Raw genomic sequence first — 6,225 nt, 5'->3', positions numbered from 1 at the left:
AGACCTAGATATGGTTAAGAGTATTCTAAGCATGGAAATTGAAAATGATATGTCAAATTCTGCTTTGTTTTTGCATCAATGTCCATATATTTCCAAAGTGTTGAAGAAATTTGATATGAATGATTGCAAACCTGTCACATTGCCTTTAGGTAATCACTTTGTTTTATCTAAAGAACAAGCTCTCTGTAATGAACGTGAAGTAGAATACATGCGTATTCCAATGTGATTGGTTCCATGATGTATTTGATGGTTTGCACTAGATCGAATTTAGCTTTTGTTGTTAGTACTCTCAGTAGGTACATGTCTAATCCGGGTCCTAAACATTGGGAAGCCTTAAAGTAATTATGAAGATACTTGAAGGGTACTGGTGAAGTAGGTCTACAGTTTAGTGCATGTAAGGAAGGTATAAAATTGAAAGGTTTTATAGATGCTGACTGTGCAGGAGATAAGGATGGTAGGAAATTAACTTCCTTTTATGTGTTTACCTTATCTAATTCTTGTGTTAGTTGGAAATCATAGTTATATCATATTGTTGTACTATCCACAATTGAGTCAGAATATAATGCTATCGCTGAAGCAATTAAAGATGTTCTATGGCTTAAAGATCTACTTCATGAACTATGTATCTTGAATGATTATATAGTAGTATATTCCGATAGTTAGTCTTCTATACATTTGTTCAAGAACTCTATTTTTCACAAACTCACTAACCACATTAATGTTAGACTACATTTCATTAAAAATATAGTATCGCAAGAGGTGGTAAGACTCGAAAAGGTCCATACACAATAAAACCCTTCAGATATGGGTACGAAAGTGCTACCACTGGTAAAGTTTAGAAGCTACAATGATCTTCTAAGTATTGGTACAGGTAAATGATTTTCAAATTTATTGGTTCTCTATTAGAGGTGTCACTAACGAAAGATGTTTTATCTTTACAGGTTTTTTGACACCAAGGTGGAGGTTGTTAGGCAATTTGTTGTCAAATGATCTCTACGGGCTATGATGTCATTCAATTTTAATCTTCATTCGGCTTGGTTGAATGACTAAATGAAATTGTAGCACCACAATTATGATGATAAGATCCGAAGTTTAATTGAGTCATTGGAAGCAACCTAAATATTTTAGTGTTGCTTATGGCCCAACCCACGTTTGTGGATGGCCAGAAATGAGATGTTTCTCTTGGTAGCCCATTTGTCTATTAATTGGGCATTTACTTGACCCATTTGATACCTTAGTTTAACTTACCTTATTGGGCTAACTTTGTCGAATATAATTGGGTCTCCTACCCGTTTGTCTTGTGACTGTGCACCTCTTATTTACTTGTCTGTGTGAGATTCGGCCTCTGCTTTTTTCTATTCTTCTACCTGGCCATTTTCTTCCTTAATTTCTATCTTTGCGGTGATCATTGAGTTATTATTAGCATTTGTGGTCTTCTAAGTGTGTAATCTCTTTGGCAACCGAAAGTGGGAAGCTTAGTTTTGTTTCGGGTCAATTGGTTGTTTGGTTGTGGTGTATTCAGTGAATAAACTAAGCTTGGGCCTACCTTGACGGTCAATATATGTCCAACACTCCTGCTAATTTATATTTCCTTGTCTTTGTTCCTTCATCAATTGAGCTTGATATTTTAACACCCCCGCAAGATGGAGAGTGGATGTCAACAACTCCCATCTTGTCCATATGTTGATAAAACTAAAGTGAACTTATGGCTTTAGTTAAGATATCAGTAATTTGAGAATTACTATTAAGATGCTTAGCAACCACACTTCTTTCCTGAAATTTGTCGCGTATTAAATGACAATCAAATTCTATGTGTTTTGTTCTCTCATAAAATACTAGGTTTGCTGCTATGCACAGGGCTAGTTTGTTGTCACAAAACAAATTGACAGCTTGTGGCTGATCTATTCTCAAATCTTGAAGAAGATATTTGAGCCAAGTTAATTCTCAACACACATTTGCCATGGCTCTATATTCTGCCTCTGTTGAAGACCTAGCTATTATGTCCTACTTCTTAGACTTCCAGGATATTAAAAAAGATTCAATAAGAACACAATATCTTGTCACACTTCTTCGTGTATCTGGACATGCTCATCAATCTGAATCACTATAGGCATTAAGCTGTAATTTTGAAATGATAGGAGACAACAACTATTGTCCTGGAGCTCTCTTTATATATAATAACACCTTGTAAGCTACATTTAGGTGGGAGACAGTAGAAGTGCTCATTAATTGACTTAACTATTGAATTGTATGTGAGAGATCAGGCCTGGTGATGTTTAGATATAGTAATCTACCAATAAGCCTCATGTATACTGTAGGATTCGAAAGAAGCTCCCCATCAGTTTTAGAAATCTTGACATTTTGATCCAAATGTATTCTAGTCGGCGTACATCCTACATTTCCTGCCGATAGTATGTTTAGAGATACTTTCATTGACAAATATATATGCCTACATCAGACCTCGCCACTTCTATTCCTAAGAAGTATTTTAGTATTTTTAAGTCTTTGATCTTAAAGTTCTCATCAAGCAGCTTTTTGAGAGCATTAATGTTGTCTATATTTTGCCAGCCACGATTATGCCATCCACATAAACAAGAATAGTAGTGAAGGAATTTTTAGAGCACTTTGTAAACAGAGTATAGTCAGCCTTTGATTGTGTAAATCCATGTCCAGTGATGAAAGTTGAGAGTTTGGAGTACCATTGTCGAGAGGCTTGTTTAAGCCCGTACAAACTTTTGAGAAGCTTGCAAACGTTTGAGTGATCAATATTTGGATGGCCAGGGATTACCTCCATATATACTTCTTTATTTAAATCCCCATGAAGAAATGCATTATTTACATCAAATTGATGCAGATGCCATCCCTTCACTGATGCTATTGCAAGCAAAGTTCTAATAGTTACCATTTTAACTATAGGTGAGAATGTCTTATGATTATCCAACCCTTTTTGTTGTGTATACCCCTTTGCCACAAGCCTGGCTTTGTACCTTTTCACACTCCCAACTGCCTTATATTTTACTTTATACACCCACTTGCATCCAATAGCTTTCTTACTAGGTGAAAGATCTATTATGGTCCAAGTGTTATTCATCTCAAGGGTAGCAATTTTAGCATTCATAGCTTTACACCAATCAAGTAAGGTGAGGGCTTCTTGGTATATGCTCGGTTCAATGTGTGAAGATATGAATATAACAAAAACTTTGTGTTTATTAGAGAGTCTATGATATGATAAAGTAACATTAAGAGGGAAGGCACTGCCTAAAGTAGTAAGGTCCTTCTACTCATCCAACTTCTGTGATAGAGAAAGTGAAGCTTGCTAACAGATGTAGTCCTCCAGATAAATAGGAGTTTTCTTTTCTCTTGAAGACCTGTGGGGTAATTGATAGCTTTCTATGGTACTATGAGATGATTCTTGTTCTTGACACGATCTTGAGGAATGGGTGTTTGACTCATGAACTGGCGGAGAATCAATATGGTCTGGAGGAAAAAGATCTATATGATTAGTCTTTGGTTCTTTTATCTTTATCTCACTAAGTGTGGTTGCAGGTGGAAGATGAGAATGAAAATTTATGTTAACAAAATCTGGTTGTAATATTCTTGTTGCTTGATCAGATGTTTTGTTTTTGTAAGGAAAATTATCCTTATAAAAAAACCACATTTCTAGATATAAACACCATCTTGGTCTCAAATCAAGTAATTTGTATCCCTTTATTCCAAAAGCATAACCTAAAAACACGTATTTTCTGGCTCTTGGATCAAATTTGCTCTTGTGATTGGCTAAGGTTGAGACAAAAGCAAGACATCTAAAGACTTTAAGGTGTGCATAGTTTGGTTTATGTTTAAAAGTGATTTCAAAATGAGTTTTTTGTTTAATAGCTGTGTAGGTGTTCTATTTATGAGGTACACAGCACTAAGGATGCAATCATTCCAATACCTCATTGGAATGTCACTTTGGAATTTTAAGGCTCTTGCAACATCGAAGATGTGCTGGTGTTTTCTTTCAACAATAGCGTTTTGTTGTGGTGTTTCAATGCAAGTCTTTTGGTGTATGATGTCCCTTTTGTGGTAATAGTCTTCCATTCCAAACTTACCTCCATTATCAATCCTAATGATTTTTATGTGTGTTTTAAATTGGTTGTTTATTAAGGTACAAAAACCTTGCAAGGCAATAGTAGCATCTGATTTGTTTTTTTAACATATAAACCTAAGTGCATCTACTAAAATCATCAACTATGGAAAGAAAATATTTGGATCCATCATAGCCTGTCTCACTATAAGGGCCCCAGATATCACAATGTATGAGATTAAAATTGTTTTTAGACTTGTGGTGACTGACATGGAATGGAGGTTTGTGCATTTTTGCCATAGAACATACAGGATAGGGGTCATTAGTTGGTCTAGGAACATAATTAACATCTATCAAATCTAGTTTAGAACGAGATGGATGTCTCAGCCTATAGTGCCAGAGATCAAAGTTGTTGATCTTGCAAGAGGTAGCAGCTGCCATTGAGGTCTTATTTGAAGAAAGGAAAAGGACTTCTGTTAAAGCTGAAGGAAGAACTTGACACAGCAGCAGGTGATATAGACCTTGCTTCACTTCATCCATTCCAGTCGTTTTCCAAGTCAAAAGGTCCTATACGAAGCATTTTTTCAAGAAAAAAACATCAGGCAACATTGTGATGATTGTGTTAACTTCCTTGCAGAAATTAAGTTAAATGATAAGGTTGGAACACAAAGCACACAGTGTAGGATCAGGTTCTTCTATGACCTGTATAGTCCCTATGTGTGTGACCTTAACCAGATCAACATTGGGAAGAGAAGCTGATTGGGAGATTTCCGCTTGAATGGAGTTAAAGAATAAAGTCGAGTAGATCATATGATCTGTTGCTTCTATATCTATTATCTAAGGTGTAGTAGAAGTTTTGTGGGATTTATTGCCACAGGCAAAGGAATAAAGGGAGATACCAGAAAGTTTTAGGATCTGCGTGTCTGCAGGAGTTTAAGTAGTGAGGCATTGGATGTTTTATGGCTTAAGTAGGGCCAGAAGCTGCACATGCTGCTCTTGAGTAAACCCCACATGGTTACTACCATTGGCATCCTCTTGTCCCTGCAAGGATACTTGATTTGTAGATGAGTTTCCTTTTTCTATGCAATTTGTGTCCAAGAGGATACCAATGGATTTTAAAACATTTGTCTATAGAATGTCCTGGCATATGACAATGGCTACAAGTAGGGTTAGACAAAACTTTCGAATCAAACCGAACCAAACCCGAACTAAACCAAATTGAGCAGTTCTTCTTAAGTTAAATACCCAAATGGGTATCTGAATCGAGAACCGACTGATTTGATTCGGTTCTCGATTCTAGATTAAGAATCGAATAAGAATTTAATCTCCCTATTTTTTTAATTAATTAATTTTAAATAAGTCAAATTATTTTATTTTTCTGAATAAATTTGCTAACTAGTTAATTTAGCTCAAATCCAAAAATATGATTTTTCTATTTCTAATCTTCAATTTAGAGCCGACTTAATCAAATTGACATAAGTTTTATCCAAATCTATTATTCTATCGTAGTGCCGTTTCTATCGCTCTGTAGAAACAAATTGAAACTCGACAACACCTTTCTTAATTATTTTGAGCTCGCTATCTTCCTATTTCTATGATTTTAACAATTAATTCTATAAAGAATTCAGCAAAGATGGATGCAAAAGACATATAAGATTGGACTATATTATTTTGTAAGAGTTAAAATTGAACATATCATTAGTTGAATTAATGTAACTTAGTAAATATTAAAAAATTTAATTATAATATGGAATCTGGGAATCAAATTGAACTGAATCGAATGGAACCGAACTCAAACGGTTCCATAATTAAATTTAGATTAGATCAGTTCTATTTACTAAATACCCAAAAATTTTAGGTCCGATTTGGTTCTTGTTGGAACCGAACCGGACTGTATCCAACTCTAGCTACAAGTTGGTTTGTCGGGATTAGCCTTAAAGCATCTTTCCAACGAATGCCCAGGTACCTTGTAGAAGGTACAATAATATTTTTTGTGTTTTTCCATTCCGTTTGCTTGCATTCTTGAACATCCCATTGCCTGCTAGTGCCATTGAATCATGTATGAAAAATTTGTCTCCTTTTTTCTTTTTATTGGATTATAGAATACACTTCATTAAGAGTAGGAAAGGGCTTAATTAGAAGAATCTAAGAATTGAGTG

This window comes from Olea europaea, chromosome 15, assembly GCF_002742605.1.
Source record: "Olea europaea var. sylvestris chromosome 15, O_europaea_v1, whole genome shotgun sequence".
In the NCBI taxonomy this organism is placed as follows: Eukaryota; Viridiplantae; Streptophyta; class Magnoliopsida; order Lamiales; family Oleaceae; genus Olea; species Olea europaea.
Note: the sequence above shows the minus strand (reverse complement) of the source record.